Source organism: Acomys russatus, chromosome 3 (genome assembly GCF_903995435.1).
Source record: "Acomys russatus chromosome 3, mAcoRus1.1, whole genome shotgun sequence".
Lineage (NCBI taxonomy): Eukaryota > Metazoa > Chordata > Mammalia > Rodentia > Muridae > Acomys > Acomys russatus.
The window spans coordinates 84,035,821-84,048,666 of NC_067139.1; the positions used below are offsets into that span (position 1 = coordinate 84,035,821).

At 49.4% G+C, this 12,846-nt stretch overlaps 1 protein-coding gene across 1 annotated transcript in view; it reads right to left on the reverse strand.

Moving 5' to 3' along the window:
• Positions 1–11,853, reverse strand: part of Zfhx2 (zinc finger homeobox 2) — a 32,094-nt gene extending 20,241 nt beyond the window's left edge. Inside the window, 1 exon segment of the mRNA XM_051143101.1 lies at positions 11,477–11,853. The gene's annotated coding sequence lies outside the window, so the exon portion shown is untranslated.
• Positions 11,854–12,846: the final 993 nt, after the last annotated feature.

Sequence of the window (12,846 nt, forward strand, 5' to 3'; positions counted from 1 at the left end):
TTTTTGTTTTTAGTTTTTCCGAGACAGGGTTTCTCTGTGTAGCCTTGGCTGTCCTGGACTCACATTGTAGACCAGGCTGGCCTCGAACTCACAGCGATCCACCTGCCTCTGCCTCCTGAGTGCCGGGATTAAGCCGCCGCAGCCGCCACCACCACCACCACTGCCCAGCCAAGTTTTTTTTTTTCTCCTTTTCCTAAAAGAGTAGGGAAAAAAGTATGGAGGAAAGTGAAATAAGCAAGCAGAAGAAATGTTGAAGAGGACAAAGAAAGAGACAGCTAAGGCTGAGAAAGAAGCTGTATCGTGATTTGCATGTGTAAATATTGGAGTCTTCCAGACCCACTGGAGGCTGTCCCTGTCAGAGAAAGGCTGCTACTTTATATCTGGCAGGATGTTTAAGGTGGGCTTGAGGGAAGCCAGTGAGGTGGGAGGAGGAGAAGGGAAGACTCAGAGGAAGATGGAGAATGCTACATGTCCTAGGGCAGCAGCATAGGGCGGCTCCGGTCCACAGGTCTATATGACCATTTGAAAAGACTATTTATGTGCATGTGTAAGTCTACGCATGAGGTTGCTGGAGGAAGCCAGAAGAAAGGGTGTCAGATTCCCCTCAGGCTGGAGAGCCAGGCTGAGGTAAACTGCCCAATGCAGGCACTAGGAACGGATCTCTAGAAGAACAGCAACACTACGACTAATGGCTGAGCCATCTGAGTCCCCCTGCGTGTGCACCGGGGAGCTTCAGAGAGGCTCCACATGCCTTGGCCTTGAGTGGTTCCAGGAAGCCTGCGCAGACCCCTTCTTTTGCAGGAGCACTTGGAAGTGAAGGGACAGAGGCCAGTGCCCTTAAATCCAGGCTCACCATCTTGTTTGACCCAGGCATAAGCTATCTCTGGAAGAGTCTCGGTTTGGAAGAATACCACTGTGAGGTCTGTATGTGTTTTCTGGACCTCGAAGTTGATGTGAACTTGTGTAATGCAATAATACCATTTTAATACTGTTGTAACAGCCTTGCCTATAATCCCAGCTACCTGAGAGACTGAGGCAGGGCGATCATAAACTTGAGCCTGTTTGGGCTACAGATTGTGGGATCCCATTTCAAAATAACAAGTGCCAAGTTTGGTGGTGTGTGAGTGTAATCCCAGCACTCAGGAATTGGAAACAAAAGGACTGGGAGTTCAAGGCCAACCTTGGGTATACATAGTTATATAAGAGCCTGGCTCAAAACACCGAAAATAAAGACATAAAAAAGGTAAAAAATAAAAATAAAAAGCAGCTATAGGAAGATACAGCTCAGTGTGAAACACTTGCCTAGCATGTGGGAAGCCCTGGCTCAATCCCAAATAATTACTAAATAGATTGATCGATCAATCATGTTGCAACCACTCCTGCGGTTTGGATATCTCTATTCTAAAATTCCAAAGTATGACTGGGTACATACTGTAGTGGGGTGCTCACCTCATATGCATGAGGCCTGCAGCACTGAAAGACATAAACAAATCAAGCCCTCTTGGGCTTGGTGGCCCATGCTTATCATCCCAACATTCAAGAGGCTGAGACAGCAGGATTGCCATGAGTTGAGGACAGCCTGGGCTATATACATAGTGAGTTTAGGCTATTCTGGGCTACAGAGTGGCAAGACTTTGTCTCAACAAGGAAATAAAAACCCAAAAGAGAATGTCCAAATTTTGTTGTTGTTTTGATTTTTCGAGACAGGGTTTCTCTGTATAGCCTTGGCTGTCGTGGACTGGCTTTGGAGATCAGGCCGGCCTCGAACTCATAAAGGTCTGCCTACCTCTGCTTCTCTGAGTGCTGGGATTACAGTTGTGTGCTCCAAAAAGTCCTCAAGAGCTACAGGGATGGCTCAGTGGTTAAGAACACTGTCTGCTCTTCAAAAAGTTCTGAGTTCAATTCCCAGCCTTTCTTCCCAAAGGATGCCAAAATCTCTTAAAATTAATTTCTGAGCAGCAATATGATTCAGCACTGCACACACCTATATTATGTGCATGAGTCACAGACATCACACAGGCACATTCAAATACTGTGGAGCCCCCCACAGACATCACACAGGCACATTCAAATACTGTGGAGCACCCCCTTCCACAGACATCACACAGGCACATTCAAATACTGTGGAAACCCCCCCCCTCTTCCTTTGGGGGCTTGGGAGATGGCAAACTGGTTAAAAACATCTGCTGCCCTTCCAGAGGGTGCCAGCATCCACACATGTGCTACAATCCTCTGTAACTAGCTCCAGGAATCCGATACAAGGGGCCACACCCATGTGCACAGAGGCAGATAGATCTCTGCGAGTTCAAGGATAACCTGGTTTAGGCCAGCCAGGGCTACATAAGTGAGACCCTGTCTCAAAACCAAAACCAAAACCAAAACCGAAAAAACCCAACCAAACAAAAAACTAAACCAAACAAAAACCAAACTTCCACAACTTAAAAAAAACCCACAAATTTCCCTCTGGCTAATGTTAGGCAACTAGATAGGCATTCAGAGGCTTGGAGCAGTCCCCTTCTCTTATCACCTTATGGAAGGGTGGAGTATCAGAGTTCTGTTAAGGACCACACAGAGGAAAGCTAATTCTTTCTGCTCAGTGGATGGGGGCTGGGAGGTGGCTCAGAAGTTAAGAGCACTGTCTGCTCAGAGGATGGAATCCGAGCTCTTCCTCTGACTGTGGGTGCAGATGAGATGTTCTGATTTGCCTTAAGTCTTACAACAGTGCATACAGTTGCCCTCTCAACAGTTAATCCAACTTAGCCTGCCAATCACTTGGCCAGGATACCACCCCTTAAGAAAGCCGATTCGAGCCGGGGCGTGGTGGCGCACGCCTTTAATCCCAGCACTCGGGAGGCAGAGGCAGGCGGATCGCTGTGAGTTCGAGGCCAGCCTGGTCTACAAAGTGAGTCCAGGATGGCCAAGGCTACACAGAGAAACCCTGTCTCGAAAAACAAAAACAAAAACAAAAAGCCAATTCGCTGGAAGACCAGGTCTGGAAATGGGAGAAATAATTATCGCTTTAATGAGAGAGCATGCTCGTCCTTCTGTCTGTCCTGGAAGCACCTCCTCTAGTGCAACTGTGTGCAGATGCTCACTGCTAGGCCCGACTGCATGCCTGAGTTCTGGCTCGAAAGTCTAACTTTTCCTTTTCTCCTTCCTGTCTCTTCTTTGGACAGCTGCCAAGGTAGTAAGCCTGTCTACTCTAACTCCCTGTGTTTCCCTGACGTCTCCTGACAGCCACAGTTGCTTGCAGACCTAAAGCTGATCTGTACAACTCCAAAGGAGCAATGTTCTCTTCTTTTCCAACTCTTTCCCCTTAAAGCTACCCAGGTTTTTAACCTTCCTGTCCTGTCATTTTTCTCTCACATTTTAATGAAACGACCCTCAACCTTTCTATTGAGGCCATTAAAAAAAAAAAAAATATTTGTCTCAAAGATAGAATCTCACTGTGTAGCTTTGGTTGGCCTGGAACTCCATATGTGTGTGTGTGCTGAGATCTCTTAAGTTTGGAGTTGGAGAGATGGCTCAGCAGGGAAAGGTGCTTGTGGCACAAGATGCACAGCCTGAATCTGACCCTGAGACCCTAAAGACTGTAAAGAACCACAAAGAACGCAAAGATGGAACGAGAGAACCAACTCCACAAAGTTGATCTCTGATCTCCACACACACACACACACACACACACACACACAAATTTAAAGACAGTCTACATGTATTCCATATTAGTACATGAACTCCATTAAGCAGTCTGATGTTACTTAAAACAACAACAAAACAACAAAACAACAACAGACTGGGGCTGGAGGCGTAGTTGGCAATACCCCAGCACCAAAAGAAAATAAAAACCTCCCAGCGTTTGAGGTCAGACAGGCCCGGTCTCGGCCTCCAGTTCTCGTCTGTAATACGCAAAGGACCCAGCTGTGTGAGTTAAAACCTCTGTTCAGGCCTTTTCATGTGTTGTGAAGACTGGAAAGTATGTCATGGAGTTTTGTCCCCCTTTTCCGGCTAACGGTTTAGATGTGATCAATCACGTGCCTTATTTCCCGAAGGGAGAGAGAGTATCTGAAGTGTACTGCTCTTTGGGCACCTCTTTGGGGGCTGGTCAATTTGCTCACCTAAGACAGGCAAGCCCTAAGGTCCTGAGGTCACACCCATGTTGGCCCTAGCTCTCCCTTTCTGCATCATGTGGCTCACCGCTGTGTGCCTGCAAGTGCTCGGTGGCCGGCTGGCGGCTGGCAGTGTTTGGGGTGGTGGTAATTACTAGGATGGCCCAGCCCTAATGAGTGTGATCTCGTTACACTCTTGCTGCTTCTAATGGAGCTAACCTCATTTCACAGCCATTAGAGATGGAGATGAGGCCCCGCCCACAGGCCCCACCAGCTGCAGCGTTCACAGCTTTGGCCACGGTCTTCCCTACTGATGCCGGTCTATTTCACCTCTCTCTCTCCCTCTTTTTCCCTTGTCTTCCTTCCAGGCTTCTGTCCCCTGGTCCCCATTGTCCTTTTTCTATGTCCATCTCTCTTCTGCCTCTATCTCTAGATTGCTTTGCATTCATTGCCCTCCACATGCTGTCTGTCCTCTGCCCTCCACGGCTCCTTCTCTCTGCCCTCTCTGGCACCCTTCCCCTGCCCTTCACCTCTGCTGCCCTTCCCATCCCCCCCACACTGCCCTGTCTGGCCAGAGGACGAATCTCCTGGGGAAACCAGCAAGGACAAACAAAAAGCAGTGACTTCATTATACTGGTTAATTTGCCACTTCAGTTCCTCCCATAAGGGCCATAACCAGCATGGCTTGAACCCAGGACTGACCCGGAGCTGACTTGAGGCCTTGATGTTTTCATACATGGTCACTCACTCAGCCTCATCCTGGGCTCTTTCCTGGATTAGAGGGGTCGGGGAGGGTTCAGACTCCTGGCCTTCTCTGAGGTTTTTCCTCTATCCACAACCTTCCCTCCCTTTTTTCCTTAACCTGTGAGGTCCCTCTCCTCTCAAAGTCACTTTCTCCATCTCTATCTGGTCCAGCCTGTGCAGATCTTTTTAAAGGAAGGGTCTCAGGCTGGCCTCAAAGTCCCTCTGTAGCTGAAGATGGCTTTGAACTTGGAGTCCTGCTTCTAAAGTGCTAGGATGACAGATGCCCTGTGCCACCATGCCAGACTGTCCACCCATGTGCCACCATGCCAGACTGTCCAGCACCTGTTTCTTGTTTGTTTGTTTTTCAGACCAAGTTTCTCTGTGTAGCCTTAGCTGTCCTGGACTCACTTTGTAGACAAGGCTGGCCTCGAACTCACAGCAATTCGCCTGCCTCTGGTCTCTGTCCTCTCTGTGCTCCACATTTCCTTTTCTCTGGCCTCTTTGCCACCCTTCCCCTCTGCTGGGATCACAGGCATGCACCACTTCTGTGCCTGGCTGTTTCTTATTCTTATCTGCTTTTTTCTCTCCGGTTCTCCAGTGCCCTTCTGTCTCTAAAGCACCAGGGTGTATCTCTGGGTTTGTAGAAGCCACAGAGCCTGAAGGAGCCAGAGGTGGAAGAGAGGTACCTGGGGCTGCGGGGCCAGTTTTCCAAACACAGGATGGAGGAAGCTATAAATGAGGGAAAACAGCCATTTGTAGAGAGAAGAGACTGGAGCTGGGGTGGGGGTGGGGGTGGGGTGGGAGGGGCAGAGGGCCTTAGGCCTGAATAGCCAACAAAACAAGGAATGACAATTTTGGGAAGGAATTCACTCTACTTTTTTTCCCTCTAGGGAAACAATCCAGTCCCCTGCCTTCCTTCATTAAGAAGCCAAGTGATTGGCAACTGACTTTGACCTTTAGCTCAAAACCCAGCCCCAAAGGGAGAGAGTAGTTAGCCGTGACTGGAGGCTGCACTGGGGTAAAGTCTACACTTAAAGTAGAAATCTACGGCTCACACCCATCCCGCTCCATCCGCCTGGCAATTCAGCATGCTACAGACCCTGTACGCACATGCCCTCTGCTACACTGGGGTCTCACACACCCTGGGCAGTTATGGTCTTTTAATTTTATATGTTCCCGGGCTGGAGAGATGGCTCAATGGTTAAGAGCACCGCCTGCTCTTCCAAAGGTCCTGAGTTCAATTCCCAGCAACCACATGGTGGCTCACAGCTATCTATAATGTGATCTGATGCCCCTCTTCTGGCCCACAGGTGTACAGGCAGGCACAACACTGTATACATAATAAATAAATATTTAATTTTATATGTTCTCATTTATACATCATTCTGCTGGATGACCCTGCTACGAATTCTAAGGCCTGGGCTCTGGTTCTGAAATAATCCTGTACTCCTTCCCAAATACAGGAGGACATTCTAGTTCTTGCCTTCGACTTCTGGAGGGAGGGGGGAAAGTTGAGTGCTGGACTGCCTTGGTAGGAAACAGAGAAGGAAACCAGGTATGATGCTGCATGCCTGCAACCCCAGGATTTGGGAGGGAGAGGCAAGAAAAGATTAGGAGTTCAAGGCCAGCCTTGCTATGTAGTGACTTTGAGGCCTAGGCTATACGAGACCCCCCCCTCCAAAAAAAAAAAAAAAAAAAAAAAGAATAAAGGAAAACTAAAAATATCTTCTCAGCACTCAGGAGGCAGAGGTAGGAACATCTCTGCCAGTGAAGGCCAGCCTGGCATTTATAGCGAGTTCCAGGATAGCTACAACGATATAACAGAACCTGTCTCAAAAAAGAAAAAAAGAAAAAAAAAAAAAAAAAGACTTGTCTAGTAAAACGCAACACAGGAGTAGGTCTGTCATTTGAACGTCATCTCAAAAATCTTCCGCCTCTGCCTCCCCAGCCAAGGGTGGGTAGAAAAGGGACAGGCAGGCAGTTAGGCAAGTAATTCGCTGGGGCTTTCCCAGAGGGCAGAAGGGACTCGGGAAGCCGAGCGCTGGGATGCCTTGAGCTTAGTGTGAGAAGCCTGGGAAGAAAGATGGAAAAATCAATGAAATGAGTTTCTAACAGTGAGGTAAAGGACCGCCGTGTCGGCAGCTTGTCACCTGCTGCAAAATATGAGCTGCCCAAGTCTATGGCTGCTGCTGACAGTACACATGGCCGTCCTCTCCCCCCACCCACCCCCAGCCCTTTCTGCTGCCAGGGCTTTCTTATTATAAGCTAGACTCTCCCCAGAGCTGCACTCTCGCTTCCTTCCCCACTAGCTTTTGTAACTCATTCACGGTCTTTTGGCTCCTTGTTGCAAGAACAGGCCAGGCCATAAGCTCTGGGTGGATACCCCCTTTTCCTCTGCTTTCTGTAGATTCGCTCTGAGACTCATAGTGAGCTCTGTGTCTCATGACTTTTTTTTTTTTTTCTTTTTTCTCCAACAATGGGCAGTCAGATGTGAAGGTCATTTCTTTTTTTTTTTTTTTTTTTTTTTTTTTTTTTTTTTTTGGTTTTTTCGAGACAGGGTTTCTCTGTGTAGCCTTGGCCATCCTGGACTCACTTTGTAGACCAGGCTGGCCTCGAACTCACAGCGATCCGCCTGCCTCTGCCTCCCGAGTGCTGGGATTAAAGGCGTGCGCCACCACGCCCGGCTATGAAGGTCATTTCTTACAGGGTTGTTTACACCAAGGTTTGGGCAGCAGTTAACTCCTATCTCTTGTCTTTTGGCCCACTTGGCCACCACCATTCACATCCTTGTAATCACATTGGGACAGGCATTTAGGATGGCACTGGTATTGATTTATGAACTTTTGTGGTCCTGGTGTATGCATGCGTGCACACTTGCGTATGAGCATGGCCGATTCAGCCTTGGCTTTATCATAGGGAACGGGGATGCTATTTCAATTGAGATTTGCCTGCTCTCTCTGAAAACACTGGGCCTTTTCTGGAACCTGCCTCTTTATTTTCCTCTGAATCTTCCCTAGGCTCCTAGGATGGTTCCTTCACGTTTTTCCTCATATTATCTCTAGAGACTTCCCAGGTCACCCTGCGAGTTAGCCTGCCTCCTTCAGCCCCCAACACACACTCTCTCTCTTCTCTGCCCAGGTTTGCCAGCCTCTCTACCGCGTTTCTGACTTCCCAGTGTGACTCTGTATGCAGACAGGTCTGGGCACTAGGGTGAGAGTGAGGACAACCCTCAGACCCTCTGAACGATATGCTGGTTGACACCTAAAATTCCAGAACTCAGGAAGACTGAAGCAGGAGGATCTCCTCAAGTTCCAGGCCAGCCTGGGCTACAGAGCAAGACCCTGTCTCAACTCCCAACTTACTTTCCCTGCAGAAAAGGAAGACACTGAGACTGGACAGCAGCAGCCCGTGCACAGGAGGTGACTGATTGGCCGGCGTCTCCCGCCAGTTACCTTTATCTCTTAAAGGGACACTCTCCCCTCCACATTTCAAAACTCCCCTCCATATTTTATTCGGGCACCCGTTTCCACTCTGCCACTGCTCCAGCCTTCTCTTCCGGATGTCCAGCTTTGGCATTCACTGCTAAACTCTAAGCCAGTTTCACACGATGCTTCCAATAGCGCCCCTCCCCGTCCACAGAGCCTTCTCCTTTCCTTCCCCATGGCTGTCATTTGTAGCTCTCTTTCTTTCTTGCATGCCCTTCCACCCTACCATCCCACCCTCAGTGCCTACTGTCCCTTCCTCTTGCTTTTGTCAGGACCTAGCAAGCCTCGGGTACTCACAAAGTAGTTTGTGACAATTGATCGGAGCTAAGAATAGCTCTGGAGCTCTGGAGAAGCCAAGTCACTACCAGAGACGGGAAGGAGTCCTACAGATGTGACTCCGTCCAGTCCCACATGTGATGCACAGGGGCAAGTTGTTTCCGTATGGGTCTCAATACGGTAACACCAGCTGCCTCTGACATCATGGAGGAGGGACCCTGTCAGGTTGCCAAGGCAACACAGCAATTTATGACATCAGAGGCTTGAAGTCTTTGGTTCTCAGGGGGCTGGGAAGATTCAAGTTCCTGTCAGTTGCAGTAAATGGGAATTCTACTTTTTCATCTCTTTTCTGTGTTCTCCTGGCTGGGCAGTAAAATACAAAGTGACTGATGAGGCTGACGGAATGAACGCGGGTGAGATTCCCTTCCCTCTCTCTTCATCTCTGCAAATTTCTCTCCTCATAAGCATCTCTCTGTTAGGGCCCAGTGGTGGTCTGCCAAGCCATTTTCCCCAAATTGCTCACCCCCCCACCCCCGCAGTGTTCTCTCTCTGCCTTGGCCATGCTGTGTCCTCTTCACACTAGAGGCATTTGTCTGCTTTGATACCCCACTCTTTCCTCTTTTCCCTTTCCAGGGATCCGTGTGGCTCTGATCTGCTCCAGCACTCCTGCCTTCGCCATCCGTTTACCTTCTTTGTACCATACCCTTTTCCACCTCATCTTATTCCGTAATTCTTCCCTTCCCCCACTCTGCCACCATATCCATTCACTACTGCTTTTGTTGACCCGTCCAAAGGACTACTCTCTCATCACCATCATCTTTCCTTCTGTACGGCTATTAACTCACCTATTTATTATTTCATTCCATTTTTCCTCTCTTGGTCCTCAGTCCCTCCCCTCCCCTACTCGCCATCCGGCATGGGTTTTCATCGGTCCCTTTGGCCATGCATTTCTTTAACTCCTGGTTTCTCCTTCCACTGTCTGGCTCATCGTTTTAATCCTTCTAAGCTGCTGGGGTCTGAAAAAGTAATGATGGGTCTAAACCCACGACAAACTCTCCACTGCTTTATTCACCTTTACCAAATTGGACACGGCCCTTGTAGACGATAGGCTTTCTGAGAATAATAAAACCTCTCATAAAGAATATTGTCGAACCCAAAGAGGAGAATAGCAGGATCCCATGAAGAAAAATGAACTAAGAAGTGAAGAAAGAAAAAAAAAACAAAAAAACAAAAAAACAAAAAACCACCGATAGCTAGAACCAGGTAGGGTGGAACTTGGGAGTCCTAGAAAACATCCCCTTACAAAATTAAAGTTGGCAGTTAACTGACATAATGGCACGGATTGATGAAGGAGTGATATGCCCCTGGAAGACCATTAAATTGATATCTTGGCCTGTTTATGTGCCTTCACAAAACATAACCCCCACCTCTCTCTCTCACCCAGCCCTCTGCTTGTGGCATCCTCTGCTGGGTTAAAATGCTGGGTAACAGGATAAGGGATAAACAAAACAACAACTTTGGCCGACCAAAGAGAAAAGGGAACAAAGATGGAAACTACGTAAGGGAGCTCATCAGATAAAAGGATGTGAAACAGGATGAAATAAACTGGTGAGATAAAAAAAAATGTATATACAATGGTAGGGTGGGGGAAGGGAGGAAAAAATTAAGTCAGCAGGGATGAGGTCTGTGGTGGAAAGCTCCTGGAAAAGCAGAGGACACACTGGAGACCCAAAGGCACATGGCAAACGAGGTGACCAACAATGCCAGAAGTTGCAAGGCTTCCTCGCTGAAGGTGAACACGGGCTGTTGTGCCCGTGCTGACAGGGCACTGGGGTCTTCAGGGTAGACACATTAGCTCCATCCTCCTGCTTTTCAGGCCATTGACCACAGGCTACCACTGTCATGGCTGATAAGAAAACTCCAAAGTAGCTGAAAAGGCCACAGTTCGTGCAGACAGACCCTTGAAGGAGAGCTGTGGCTGGCCGAACAGTCAGGCAGGCTAGGTGTGACAACACAGGGACAGGGGTACAGTGGTGAGGGTCACTGGATGAGATGTGTCACTATCAAGACAGTGACACCCAGAGCTGGATTTAGATGGGGTGGGGAGCCAAGTGAAAAATGGCACAACCACAGATCAGTGGGGGTGCGGGCACAGGGAGAAGCGTGGTCCAGAGCTAAAAAAAAAAAAAAAAATGATGATGGGCATAGATGAGAGCAGGTGAAGAGTCGGAGTGGAAGAAGAAGCAGGGCAGGCATGCTCCACCACGAATGGGGCTCCCCTCACCTACTTCAGGCAAAAATGCACATTAAAGGTATCCACTTCCCTTCCCAGCCGGCACCCCGGCGCCCTAGACCATCCATCAGCCCTTCCGCCCCGGTTTCTCCCCCATCCCGCAGCCAGCTGAGATCCTCTGCGCCGCCGCAGGCCCCTCCAGGCTGATAGCTCAGAGCCCTCGCACTCACCCGGCCTCCCATTCCCTCCGGGAACCCCGCTCCCGGTACAGCTCGGCGCGGTACGTCTAGGCTCTCGCTACCCTCTGTCTGTCCGGCTGGCCTCTAGCTTTCCCTTCTCCGTTTCTCCACCCCTGCCTCTCTTCTCCATTCCCACTCGCGCGCCCTTTCTCTCCCCCCTCCCCACCCGCCACCACTCCTGTCCCCTTCTCCCCAGCTGTCTGTCCCTCTGAGTCCCCTCCCCCAGCCCCTTCCCGTCCCTCTCCGTCCCCTCCAGTAGCTGTCTTTCCAGCGCCTCCTCTCTCCTTGATCTCAAGATTCGGAAGAGCATGGAAGGGAAGGAGAGTGAGAGGCAGAGAGAAGGGGGGGGGGGGGGGTGAACAACCCAGCAGCATCGGAAATCGATGCACTTACACCTCAGCTGGAAGCAGGGACGGGAGTCGAACCGCGGCCGCCAAGCAGCGCGAGGCGGGGAGGGGAGGGGGCGGCTCTTGGAAGGGACTTCTCCGATGTGTTGATTCCTTTTTTGCCCCTCCTCCTCCCTCCCTTCAGCGCTCGCTCCGGGGCGTCGGGGACGGAGATGGAAAAATAAATAAATTCACGGCGGTGAGGGAAGTGAAAGAAAATAATCAATGCTATTTGGCTGCGGCTGAAGTGTTTTCCCGGCTTCGTGAGTGGGTTTCCATTGATTCACCCTGGGCACTGGCTTGCTCCCTGTCTCCTCCTCCTCCTCCTCGCCCTCCTCCTTCAAGCCCTCACTCCTCCGCCTCATTCACTGGCTGGAGCCAAGGCGTCCCACACAATGGAATAATCAATACCCAGGCGCCCGGGGCAGCCCCACTGAGCAGGTGCAGCGACCCGCCCGCCGCAGTGCATGCCGGGAGCTGTAGTCTGTAGGTCTCCGCCCTCTGTAGACTGCACACTCCTAATCTACGGCGTCCCAGGACGCATATAGGGGTCAGGATCTCGGGGCGGGGCAGGCCAATCCTGCCATTGGCTTCTTCCTTGATTCAGGCGGAAGGTCTACACTATGCTTGCAAAAAGGACATGCCCCTTTAAACTGTTGTCCCCTCCTCTTTATCCTGCTTACAGAAACCCTAGGTGTGTTTTGTTGGTTTTGTTTTTGTTTTTTTGTTTTTTGTTTTCCAGACAGAGTGCCTCTGTGTAGCCCTGACTGTCCTGGAACTCAACTCGCTCTGTAGACCAGGCTGGCCTCTAACTCAGAGATCCGCCTCTTCCTGCCTCCTCCAGTGCTGGGTGTTGCTTTAAATTACTATTAGAGCAAGCTGTTTTCTATAAGCTTCCCAGAGCCGATGGGAGGACCATCACTGTTTCTCTCCCTTTTTCTAGCCTTATCAGTTTTCCCTTTTGAGTACTAGAACATTCTCTTTCATAGCAATTACTCTGAAGTCGGCCAGAGCTGCTGTCTTCTTAATTCAGTTATACTCTCTTCCCCCAGTTGGGTAGGGAGATGGGCAATTTTGGTTCCTTCTCCTCGGTGCTTTATATTCTAAATGGTAAGATTTAAAGTAGAGTATACAGCAGTTCATTTTATTTTATTTTTTGAGGGTCTTCACTTTTTTCTTTATGTACAAAGACTAGCATGGTCAGTTTTACTAGGTAGACAGTCTTTCTTTCTTTTCTTTCTTTTCTTTCTTTTTTTTTCTTTTTTTTTTTTTTTTTTTTTTTAGTTTTTTGAGACAGGGTTTCTCTGTGTAGCCTTGGCTGTCCTGGACTCACTTTGCAGACCAGGCTGGCCTCGAACTCACAGCGATCCGCCTGCC